Genomic DNA, 13,672 nt, shown 5'->3' with positions numbered 1-13,672 from the left:
TCAGGAGGACCGGCGCGGCTCGGGAGCTTCGGCGGCACGTCCCCGGCAGCTTCACCTTCATCTCCCTCGTCTTCTTCTTCCTCATCACTGAGGTAGTCTTTGACACCAGGAGGGGGTGGGATGAAGGTGCGGACCTCGGCATACTCAGCAAGCCGGTATGCACGGTCCTGCCGCTCGCGCGGTGAGCGCCGGGTCTGTGTCCGTGGGAGCATCCTCGCGCACGCCCTGAAGAGCGTCCAGATCAAGAGCAGGATACCATGAGCACGCGGAGCGCAGCGCTGTGTCGGCTCAGGCACGGGCCGCAGAGCATTGCCACTCGCGGATCCGGTGCCCGGCATCTTTGAGCCGGTTGGCGGTGAGCGTCATGTTCTCCGGCAGCTCCTCCTCAGGCCATAACACCTTGAAGATCTGGATGGCGGCGGTTGGCAGGTCGACAAGGAGCCGGTCGACGCAGCCGCATATGTTGAACCCGCGCCGAGAGGGCGACAAGATAGTCGTACCCGTCCCGGTGCGCATCCATATTGGGAAACTCCCGCGCAATCCGATCCTCCCTCACCTTCTTCACAAGCATAGGCTCGGGATTCCGGAAAGTGCTCTACGGAGAAGAAAGAAAAAACATAAGCACAAGACACCGGAAAAGAGTATGTCGGAAAAGAAACGAACAAAGATATATCTTCAAAAGGAAAAAAGCTTGTAAACAAAAGGAGGGACAAGGCAAGACTTACGGAGAGCTAGCGCATCTATTTTCATAACCAACCGATCGTACTCCCGGTGATCGGTGGTCATGGTATCAATAAGGCGCTCCGCTGCTTTCCGCGCCTTTCTTTCCTCCTCCAGTTCTGCCGTCAAGACGGTGTTGGCGTTCGTGGAGTCCTCCACAACCTCCGCCAGCCTGGCCTCCGCTGCAACCCGGGCATCCTTCAAAGCTTGCTCATGCTGAAGCGCGGCTTGTATGGCCTGCTCCTTGAGCTCCCCCAAGGCGGTCTTCTGGGCCTCCAGCGCCTCGTTGTGCTCCTTGAGAAGCTGCTCCTTCTCGCCTAGGTACCGGAAAGAAAAGTCTTAGCAAGAAACACTAAGTCGAATGAAAAAAGGAGAGGGTCAGCAGAAAAAGAAAGAATGATACCTTGAAGCTTGGCAACCTGGGCCTTCAGGGCCTCGAGGCTAGCTTCCGGAACAACTGCTAAACAGAAAGTGCATAAGTATCAAGGAAAGAAACATTCCGGAGAAAAGATGCCGGAGCGAAAAAGAAACGAACCTTGGCAATGGCTGTGAGCCTCAGCAAGCTCCCGATGCTCCCACAAAAGCTCCTCGAAGAGTTGCTTCCGGGTGTCAGCAGTGCTCTGTTCAAAGGAAAGCAGTTGTGAGAAAGAAAACAAGGTTCTTAACCCGAAACTCGGGGTCGGCAGTGCCGGTTTTGCGCTAAGTTTTTGAGCTAAGTTTTGCGCTAAGAACAAGGTTCTTAACCCGAAACTCGGGGACTGGCAGTGCCGGTTTTGCGCTAAGTTTTTGAGCTAAGTTTTACGCTAGAGAACAAGGTTCTTAACCCGAAACTCGGGGACTGGCAATGCCGGTTTCACGCTAAGGTTTAAGTTAAAGTTTTGCGCCAAGAGCTGCGCTCTCACCACAAAACTCGGGGACTGGGAGAATAGATAAGATCTGGAAAGAGAAGGAAACCGGCATCAACAGAAATTATGAAAGAGGTTTAGCAGAACTTACCACCACATTGTTGGTAGCATCGTACCAAGCACTGTCGAACTCTTTCACGGCGCGTTTAACACGCGTGAAGTGTTCTTCAGTGGACCGAGCCCCAGCAGGATCCGGCGCAGGAAGGCGGTCCTTCCCCGAGCCGCGGGTTGAGGCAGAGATATCCGCCTCGTTCCACTTCTGGGCATAGGGGAGGAGGTGCCCCAGGTCCTTGCCCGCGCGCTTCAGTTCAACGATCCGACCTAGGAGGCCGGTGGGCTTGTCCTGTGCAGCAAGCGCGGCGGGGCTGACGTGCAGCACCACATCTCCTGAACCACCAGAGATGCCGCCCTCCACAGCCTTGCCGCGGGAAGCCCCGGGCTTTAGATAAGTGGTGATCTTGGGGGTCTTGGACGGCACCGGCTGCTTGGCCGCGGAAGATCCTTGGCTGGGCGGCGGTGTCGGCGTGGCCTCAGGAGGAGGAATAAAAACCGGCGCGGAAGCATCCGGCGCGGTAGGGGAAGAGCTTGGCTTCTTCTTCTTCTTCTTCGGGGAGGAGGGAACCAGAGGTTCCGCCCGCCCGGCATCAGCTTGGCCGGCGCCGATGTTGCTGGCGCCGGTGTCTTGGGTCTCTGGAGGGGAGGTAGAGTCCTCCTCCGCGCGGTGATCAGGAGGTGTTGGGGCCGCGCGCCCCGAACTTGTAGTGCCTCCCGAAGGGGAGGCAGAGGTGTTGCCGGCACCAGATGGTGCCGGACTTGAGTGAGGAGGAGGAGTTGAAGTCCTCGCGGAGCCGGCGGAGCCAGCAGAGCCGGTCGAGCCAAGCTCAAGTGCAGAAGAGAAAGAGGTAAAGGCGCGTCGAACCTAACCTGAGGCGGCGAAGTCGCGAGGAAGAAGTTTGCTGGAGGAGCGGCGAGCCTGGGGCCGCCGAGGAAGTCCGGCGATGGCGAGGCGAAGAACAGCTTGGGGAAACACAAATGCTGCGGACGCGGTGAAGTTGCAGCAAAGGATCTCCGCGCGGCGAGGTCCGGCGGAACGAAGGAGTAAGTTCGCCGGGCGACGGGCTCGAACAAGCGGCGGCGACGGAGAATGGCAAAGGCACGGAGGCGATGAACTCGCGCGCAGGGAAGTGGAGAATGCGAAGAAGATGAAAGAGGAACGGCGGTTGCGCTTATAAAGAAGGAGGGAAGTGGGCTGGAAACCGCTGGGCCGCGGCGGTTCGCCTCGCGGCCCACGGCGGTTTGCACCATGGGCCGCCACGTGTCGAAGGGATACACGCGAAAAAACATAAGGCCACACGGGGGCACACAGAGATCTGGAACGGCTAGTGGGATCCGCTACGGTGCATTAAATGAGCGCGCGGGAGTCGAAGCGAAATGACAACTGACACTGGCGCGTCAGTCACAGTGCGCATGTCTCTGTCAGGCGCGGGGCCCGAGATATTCTCGACTTCGCCGAGGAAGCATTTAATGGTTAAGATACCGGAAGATAAGATACCGAGGTATGACTTGCAAAGAAAAGATGAGGAGGATCCGGGCAAAGATGCCGGATCCGAACGTGACGCCGGATGAATCAAACCGGTATCAAAGACATAGGAACCTGGCATGGTCCGTTGGATAGGATCCATCGGACTATACCAGCTTTCGGGGACTAATGTTGGGGGATGACCCCCGGTATGCCAAAGGCATGCCAAACCGGATGGTTTGAGCCATCGAGATACCGGTTAGATGATCGTACCGGAGTCTAAGATAAGCGTTTGGCTAAGCAGAGCTAGCCGGTATCCTCATAAGGAGGATACCGGAACCGAGTAGAAAAGGTACCGGGCCACCGGAAGGAAGGGCTTGTCGGCAAGACCGGTCAAAGATTCTCTCCAGAGCTAGAAGACAAAGATGAGCTAAGCAAAGTAGCTTTTGACGAAGGGCTGACGATAAAGAGAAGAGTGACGGTCAAAGAAGCCGGAGGATGTCGCGCCCCGATTAAAGAGGACTCCGAGTGTCGCCTATGATTAAAGTAGCTTTGTAAAGTAGTTTGTCTAGTCAAAGATGCCATTAGGGTTTCTTCCAATGTAAGCCACCCTCTCCCCTATATAAGGAGAGGGGGCAGCCCTTCTTCACGGCACGTAGCGAGACCTTAGAGAGATCCGTGTACCGAGAAACTCTGTAACCATGTTGAGATCAATGAAGTTAGCGATCTAGTAAAGAGTTCTTCCTCTTGTCTCTCTTCTTGCATACCTGCCTCTGGTTGTGTTCTTGAGGAGAGCATCCGGAAGTTCTTCCCATCTAATCGCAAACCCTCCCCCGAATCCTCATACGTCCATTCGGCCCCAACTTAAGCCATCCTATGGCATCTGCTCGTTCACCACGACGACATTTATACTGGTCAACCTAGTCAACTCTGGCCATGGTGGTCAACATCAAAGTTACTCACCTTGATATGGTCTTGGATTACATGGCTTTGGTTGACCAAGTTTAGTTCAAGAGTTGAGAGAACCAGAGAGGTAAAGTAGTGAGAAAATATTTTTGGGCCAAGTGACCATTATCATATGTAAGAGGAATTTGAGATTTCCTTGTGTTTGATTCTTGATCCAAGGATGCAAAAGTGTTAGTTTATCATATCTAAGTATTTTACAAGCAAGGGGGCAAGCAATTATGGCCTAGGGTGAAGATTTGCATTTTGGCATAAGGTGTATGTAAGTGAAATATGGGTTTTTCCCATTTTCTTCATTTCTCCTCAAACTAGGGTTTGATGATCTTTGTTAGGGTTCAATTAGCAATTGATAATCATACTAATACTCATCATGGCAATTGCACAAAAGAAAATCACTCAAATGCATGAATCTACATGTGGCACTATATGCATAGAAAAAGTTTTTGTAAATTGCAAATTTTGAGTTTGGGAAATTTTCTTTCTTGTTGATTGTTGTTGAAACTTGGGATGTTACAGTTCTGTGCAACACAATGGCCGCGCCAATACATATCACTTGGAGTTCAAGGGCAAGAAAATTAATTTACAGCCTATGTCACCATAGCAAATTGTCAATGAGTCTCGTCAGAAGATTGAAGTAAACTTGAAGGATGCATCCATAGATAGGCGAGAGAATTGTAATGCCGTGAGTGATATAACGAAAAGTGAGAGAGTGAATTCCTTAGTCTCATTAGCCACCAAACAAGACATGAGAGAATTTTGTGAGGATCCTACAGACCATGCCTATTGTGCTCATGTACAAGGGTACGGTTTTGGTTTCTAACGACATGACCCCTCTTCCTCTTGGTGTTTCTAATGTTTTGCAGGAATTCAGCGACGTGTTTCCGGAAGAGGTACCCGCAGGACTTCCACCATTGCGAGGTATTGAGCATCAAATTGACTTGATCCCCGGATCATCGCTGCCCAATAGGGCGCCATATAGAATGAATCCCGAAGAGACGAAGGAGATACAGAAGCAAGTACAAGCGCTACTCGACAAAGGTTATATCCTCATAAGCCTTAGCCCTTGTGTTGTTCCTGTTATTCTTGTTCCTAAGAAAGATGGTACATGGCGTATGTGCGTAGATTGTAGAGCGATAAACAACATTACTATTCGATATCGTCATCCTATTCCCCGTTTAGAGGATATGCTAGATGAATTGAGTGGTGCTGCTGTTTTCACTAAATTTGATTTGCGTAGTGGTTATCATCAAATTAGGATGAAAGAAGGGGATGAGTGGAAAACCGCCTTTAAAACAAAATTTGGTTTATATGAGTGGTTAGTAATGCCTTTTGGTTTGACTAATGCACCTAGCACTTTCATGAGACCTGATGAACCATGTTTTGCGTGATTTTATTGGCAAGTTTGTGGTTGTGTATTTTGATGACATATTAATTTACAGCCGCAATGAATCTGATCATATTATTCATATTCGACATGTTTTGCAAGTGTTGCGTGATAGTAAACTCTATGGTAATCTTGAGAAGTGCACATTTTGCAAAGATAAGGTCATATTTTTGGGTTATGTTGTCTCTAAGCATGGAGTAGAAGTAGATGTGTCTAAAATTTAAGCTATTCAAAATTGGCCTACTCCCATGAATGTTAGTCAAGTTAGAAGTTTTCATGGTCTAGTTGGGTTTTATCGCCGTTTTGTGCCCAATTTTTCTACTATTGCTGCACCTTTGAATGAATTGACTAAAAAGGGTGTTGTCTTTGAGTGGGGCGTTGCCCAAGATCATGCTTTTGATGAACTGAAACGATTGTTAACTTCTGCACCGTTGCTTGCACTTCCTGACTTCAATAAGCAATTTGAGATTGAATGTGATGCTAGTGGTATTGGAATTGGTGGTGTGTTGATGCAAGAGGGTCGCCCAATTGCATATTTTTCTGAGAAACTTTCTGGTGCTAAGTTGAACTATCCAATCTATGATAAAGAATTGTATGCTTTAATTAGAGTTCTTGAGGTTTGGCAACATTATTTGTGGCCAAAAGAATTTATCATACATTCTGATCATGAAGCTTTGAAATATCTGAAAGCCCAATCTACTTTGCATAGGCGTCTTGCTAAGTGGGTTGAGTTCATTGAGTCTTTTCCGTACATTATTAAGCATAAGAAGGGAAAAGATAATATTGTTGTTGATGCTCTATCTAGGAAGACTATGTTGTTAACTCATCTTGATGTTAAAATTCCTGGATTAGAGGTGTTATGTGATTTATATGCGACTGATCATGATTTTGCTGAACCATACCGCTTATGTGTTATTGGTAAAGCATGGGAAAAATATCACATACACGATGGGTTCTTGTTTAGAGATAACAAACTATGTGTTCCAGAATCGTCTGTGCGTTTGCTCTTATTGCAGGAATCCCATGCTGGAGGTTTGATGGGTCACTTTGGGCGTGAGAAGACGCTACTCATGCTCGCTGATCACTTTTATTGGCCAAAGATGAGGCGGGACGTGGACAGGGAGATTGTACGATGATGTCTACGGGTGCTTCTATTCTTGTAGACAGTGTTGGGCCTCCAAGAGCAGAGGTTTGTAGAACAGCAGCAAGTTTCCCTTAAGTGGATCACCCAAGGTTTATCGAACTCAGGGAGGAAGAGGTCAAAGATATCCCTCTCATGCAACCCTGCAACCACAAAGCAAGAAGTCTCTTGTGTCCCCAACACACATAATACACTTGTCAGATGTAAAGGTGCACTAGTTCGGCGAAGAGATAGTGAGATGCAAGTAATATGGATGAGTATGAGTGGTACTAGTAATCTGAATAAAATATGGCAGCGAGTAAACATGCAACAAAACAAGTAAACAAACGGAGATTCGATGCTTGGAAGCAAGGCCTAGGGATCCCGCTTTCACTAGTGGACACTCTCAACAATGATCACATAATAGGACTACTCTACACCCTCTTGTTGGATGATGAACACCACTAATTGTGTAGGATTACACGAACCCTCAATGCCGGAGTTAACAAGCTCCACAATATTCAATGTTCATATTTAAATAACCTTAGAGTGCAAGATAGATCAACACAATTACACCGAGTACTAACATAGCATGCACACCGTCAACATCAGCTATGAAAGGGGGAATAGATCGCATCAATACCATCATAGTAATAGTTAACTTCATAATCTACAAGAGATCACAATCATAGCATATACCAAGTACTTCATGATGCACACACTGCCAACATTACATCATGGAGGAGGAATAGACTACTTTAATAACATCACTAGAGTAGCACATAGATGATATTCAACTAGATCACAAAGAGAGAGAGATGAACCACATAGCTACAGCGGAGCCCTCAGCCCCAGGGGTGAATTACTCCCTCCTCATCATGGAGGCAGCGATGGCGGTGAAGATGGCGGTGGAGACGGCGGTGGAGATGGCTCCGGGGCAATTCCCCGTCCCGGCAGGGTGCCGGAACAGAGTTCCGTCCCCCGAATTGGACTTTCGCGATGGCGGCGGCTCTGGATGGTTTTCTCTGTTTCCGTCGAACTGGTCGATGTTTTTAGGTCAGGGACGAATATATAGGCGGAGAGTCGGAGTCGGAGGGGCCACGGGGTGCCCAGATGATAGGGGGCGCGCCCCCCCTTGGGCCGCGCCGCCCTGTGGGGTGGCCCCCCTCTGGCACCCCTCTGGCCTTTCTCCGGTGCTCTGGAAGCTTCCGGGAATTCTAAGACTTTCGGTGTTGATTTCGTCCGATTCCGAAAATATTTCCTTACTAGGATTTCTGAAACCAAAAACAGCAGAAAACAGCAACTGGCCTTTCGGCATCTCGTCAATAGGTTAGTTCCGGAAAACGCATAAAAATGATATAAAGTGTGAACAAAACATGTAGGTATTGTCATAAAACAAGCATGGAACATCAGAAATTATAGATACGTTGGAGACGTATCAGCATCCCCAAGCTTAGTTCCTACTCGTCTTCGAGTAGGTAAACGATAAAAGATAATTTCTGAAGTGACATGCTACCAACATAATCTTAATCATACTATTGTAAAGCATATGTGATGCATGCAGCGATTCAAAACAATGTTAATGCAATGAGTAAACAATTGAATCATATAGCAAAGACTTTTCATGAATAATACTTTCAAGACAAGCATCAATAAGACTTGCATAAGAGTTAACTCATAAAGCAATAATTCAAAGTAAAAGGTAGTGAAGCAACACAAAGGAAGATTAAGTTTCAGCGGTTGCTTTCAACTTATAACATGTATATCTCATGGATACAAGGCTTAGGCTAGCAAGGTTATTTGAAACAAACACAAGGATGAACCGGTGCAGCAAAACTCACATAAAAGACATATTGTAAACATTATAAGACTCTACACCGTCTTCCTTGTTGTTCAAACTCTTTACTAGAAATTATCTAGACCTTAGAGAGACCAATTATGCAAACCAAATTTATCAAGCTCTATGTATTTCTTCATTAATGGGTGCAAAGTATATGATGCAAGAGCTTAAACATGAGCACAACAATTGCCAAGTATCAAATTATCCAAGACATTTTACCAATTACTACATGTAGCATTTTCCGTTTCCAACCATATAACAATTAACGAAGCAGCTTCAACCTTCGCCATGAATATTATAGAGCTAAGAACACATGTGTTCATATGAACCAGCGGAGCGTGTCTCTCTCCCACAGCAAGCATTTATTTAAACAAAAACAAAAAAAAAAAACAAACAGACGCTCCAAGTAAAGTACATAAGATGTGACCGAATAAAAATATAGTTTCAAGGGAGGAACCTGATAATTTGTCGATGAAGAAGGGGATGCCTTGGGCATCCCCAAGCTTAGATGCTTGAGTCTTATTATAATATCCAGGGATGAACCATGGGGGCATCCCCAAGCTTAGACTCTTCACTCTTCTTGATCATAGTATATCATCCTCCTCTCTTGACCCTTGAAAACTTCCTCCACACCAAACTCGAAACAACTCATTAGAGGGTTAGTGCACAATAAAAATTAAAATGTTCAGAGGTGACACAATCATTCTTAACACTTCTGGACATTGCATAAAGCTACTGGACATTAATGGATCAAAGAAATTCATCCAACATAGCAAAAGAGGCAATGCGAAATAAAAGGCAGAATCTGTCAAAACAGAACAGTCCGTAAAGATGGATTTTATTGAGGCACCAGACTTGCTCAAATGAAAATGCCCATATTGAATGAAAGTTGCGTACATATCTGAGGATCACTCACGTAAATTGGCTTAATTTTCTGAGTTACCTACAGAGAATTAGACCCAGATTCGTGACAGCAAAGAAATCTGTTTCTGCGCAATAATCCAAATCTAGTATTCACTTTACTATCAAAGACTTTACTTGGCACAACAATGCACAAAACTAAGATAAGGAGAGGTTGCTACAGTAGTAACAACTTCCAAGACTCAAATACAAAATAAAAGTACTGTAGCAAAATAAACACATGGGTTATCTCCCAAGAAGTTCTTTCTTTATAGCCATTAAGATGGGCTCAGCAGCTTTAATGATGCACTCGCAAGAAATAGTAGTTGAAGCAAAAGAGAGCATCAAGAAGCAAATTCAAAACAAATTTAAGTCTAACATGCTTCCTATGCATAGGAATCTTGTAAATAAACAAATTCATGAAGCATGAAAGTAACAAGCATAGAAAGATAAAACAAGTGTAACTTCAAAAATTTCAGCATATAGAGAGGTGTTTTAGTAACATGAAAACTTCTACAACCATATTTTCCTCTCTCATAATAACTTTCAGTAGCAACATGAGCAAACTCAACAATATAACTATCACATAAAGCATTCTTATCATGAGTCTCGTGCATAAAATTATTACTCTCCACATAGGCATAATCAATTTTATTAGTTGTAGTGGGAGCAAATTCAACAAAGTAGCTATCATTATTATTCTCATCATCAAATATAGGAGGCATAGTATAATCACAACAAAATTTACTCTCCATAGTAGGTGGCAACAAAAGACCACTATCATTATAATCATCATAAATAGGAGGCAAAGTATCATCAAAGTACATTTTCTCCTCAATGCTTGGGGGACTAAAAATATCATGCTCATCAAAGCCAGCTTCCCCAAGCTTAGAATTTTCCATCTCATTAGCAACAATGGTATTCAAAGTATTCATGCTAATATGTTCCATGGGTTTTTTAATTTTCGCATCAAACCATCCATGTCTTAAATCAGGAAATAGAATAAGAAGCTCATTGTCGTCCATTATGCCAAACTAGTGTAAACAAGAAACAAAAAGATGCAATTGCAGGATCTCAAAGGAAATAGCTTCGAGTACTTACAACGGCGAAAATAGCTTAGTAGCCGAGATCCGGAGTGTGAGTACCTTTTACCTTTCCTCCCCGGCAACGGCGCTAGAAAATAGCTTGATGTCTACGGGTGCTTCTATTCTTGTAGACGTTGTTGGGCCTCCAAGAGCAGAGGTTTGTAGAACAAGCAGCAAGTTTCCTTAAGTGGATCACCCAAGGTTTATCGAACTCGTGGAGGAAGAGGTCAAAGATATCCCTCTCATGCAACCCCGCAACCACAAAGCAAGAAGTCTCTTGTGTCCCCAACACACCTAATACACTTGTCAGATGTAAAGGTGCACTAGTTCGGCGAAGAGATAGTGAGATGCAAGTAATATGGATGAGTATGAGTGGTAATAGTAATCTGAATAAAATATGGCAGCGAGTAAACATGCAACAAAATAGTAAACAAACGGAGATTCGATGCTTGGAAGCAAGGCCTAGGGATCCTGCTTTCACTAGTGGACACTCTCAACAATGATCACATAATAGGACTACTCTACACCCTCTTGTTGGATGATGAACACCACTAATTGTGTAGGATTACACGAACCCTCAATGCCGGAGTTAACAAGCTCCACAATATTCAATGTTCATATTTAAATAACCTTAGAGTGCAAGATAGATCAACACAATTACACCGAGTACTAACATAGCATTCACACTCGTCAACATCAGCTATGAAAGGAGGAATAGATCGCATCAATACCATCATAGTAATAGTTAACTTCATAATCTACAAGAGATCACAATCATAGCATATACCAAGTACTTCATGATGCACACACCGCCAACATTACATCATGGAGGAGGAATAGACTACTTTAATAACATCACTAGAGTAGCACATAGATGATATTCAACTAGATCACAAAGAGAGAGAGATGAACCACATAGCTACAGCGGAGCCCTCAGCCCGTGGGTGAATTACTCCCTCCTCATCATGGAGGCAGCGATGGCGGTGAAGATGGCGGTGGAGACGGCGGTGGAGATGGCTCCGGGGGCAATTCCCCGTCCCGGCAGGGTGCCGGAACAGAGAGTTCTGTCCCCCGAATTGGACTTTCGCGATGGCGGCGGCTCTGGATGGTTTTCTCTGTTTCCGTCGAACTTGTCGATGTTTTTAGGTCAGGGAAGAATATATAGGCGGAGAGTCGGAGTCGGAGGGGCCACAGGGTGCCCAGATGATAGGGGGGCGCGCCCCCCCTTGGGCCGCGCCGCCCTGTGGGGTGGCCCCCCTCTGGCCTTTCTCCGGTGCTCTGGAAGCTTCCGGGAATTCTAAGACTTTCGGTGTTGATTTCGTCCGATTCCGAAAATATTTCCTTACTAGGATTTCTGAAACCAAAAACAGCTAGAAAACAGAACCGGCCTTTCGGCATCTCGTCAATAGGTTAGTTCCGGAAAACGCATAAAAATGATATAAAGTGTGAACAAAACATGTAGGTATTGTCATAAAACAAGCATGGAACATCAGAAATTATAGATACGTTGGAGACGTATCATACGACTACATGGAGTCCCGAAGACTATTGTTTCTGATCGTGATGTGAAGTTCATGAGCTACTTCTGGAAGACACTTTGGGGAAAGCTGGGGACAAAGCTACTGTTCAGTACTACTTGTCATCCCCAAACTGATGGTCAAACTGAGGTGGTGAATCGAACCTTGTCACAACTGCTGAGATCCATGATCAAGAAGAACCTGAAGGAGTGGGAAGAGTGTTTACCGCATGTCGAGTTTGCTTACAACAGGGCGGTACATTCTACCACGGAGTTGTGTCCTTTTGAGGTGGTGTATGGTTTCAAACCCATTACTCCACTTGACTTGTTGCCTTTGCCCATACATGAGAGAGTTAATATGGAGGCATCCAAGAGGGCAGATTTTGTGCGTAAGATCCATGTGAAGACTAAAGAGTTGATAGAGAAGAAAGGCAAGAGCAATGCTGCAAGGATGAACAAGAAGCGCAAAGAGATGTTGTTCAAGCCTGGTGATATGGTCTGGGTACATTTTCTCAAGGATAGGTTCCCGAAGCTGCGAAGTCTAAGTTGAAGCCTCGTGGTGCTGGTCCTTACAAAGTGCTTGCCAAGATCAATGATAATGCATACTCGATAGATCTTCCAGCTTGATGAGTTCGGTGTCGGTAATTCTTTCAATGTTGCTGATTTGACACCATATGACGGAGAAGACCTTGGAGCGTCGAGGTCGACGCCTTTGAAGGGGGGGGGAGATGATGAGGACATCCCTACTACACCACTACCTCCGTCATTGATAAATGAAGATGAACCTGCTGTAAAGCTCAAGTCCAATGAAGTTCGGATTGGACCAATTACAAGGGCTCGTGCGAAGCTACTTAAACAACAGGTGAACTTGTTTCTAAACGATACTTTCATTGATGAGGACTTTATACTGCCTAAGTCCTATTACGTATGTATCATCAGGTATCAAGAGGAGACGAGCATCGCACGAGGAGAGGAGCAGCTGGACATGAAGACGGACGTCAAGATGGACGTGAAGCTGGACATGGAGCCGGACATGAAGATATCTCATGGACGCGCGAGGGAGGAGCGGGAGGCATGCGCGAGAGGAGAAGTCGACCTCCAGGCCGGTCCAACGCCCGGTTAGACCGGCCTCCGCACCGGCCAGCCCGGCTCCGGCCCGGCTGACCGGCCGGCAACCGGAACGGATTTATCGTACCGGGCCAAACCGGAATTTTGCAAACTTTCCGGTTGGCGACCGGTTGACCGGATCCCACGCCGGCCTGCCCGGTCCACGGCCCGGTTGACCGGATTCCGGCACCGGACTTGTCCGAGTCCGTCTCGACCCGATCTATTCTCGGGTCGGTTTTACTTGTATTTTTCGACCGTAACTCGTCCCGACGCCTATATAAGTGCCTTGGACGACCCCTAGCTGCTTTAGACCAAGTTTAAGATAAACCCTAGTTCATAGTTGTTTGCTAAGCAAAACTATTGTTCCCCAACTCTCCAATTCGTTGCGGTCTGGAGTTTTATGCTACTGAAAGTTTGTGTGATATGCTGTTCCATTGGGGATTAGAAGATTGCAATCTACCGCTTCGTGGTCGTCGGCTACGTGCGCAAGTGTGTGGAGTTGTGAATATCTTGCAGGGTTGAGAGCTGTTGCATTGGCTTCAGGAATCAATCGAGAGACTTCGTCGCGTCATACAAGTTATCCTCCTCATCATCATCGATTTCATCCGCTGCT

The sequence above is a fragment of the Lolium rigidum genome, chromosome 1, assembly GCF_022539505.1.
Source record: "Lolium rigidum isolate FL_2022 chromosome 1, APGP_CSIRO_Lrig_0.1, whole genome shotgun sequence".
Classification (NCBI taxonomy): domain Eukaryota; kingdom Viridiplantae; phylum Streptophyta; class Magnoliopsida; order Poales; family Poaceae; genus Lolium; species Lolium rigidum.
Note: the sequence above shows the minus strand (reverse complement) of the source record.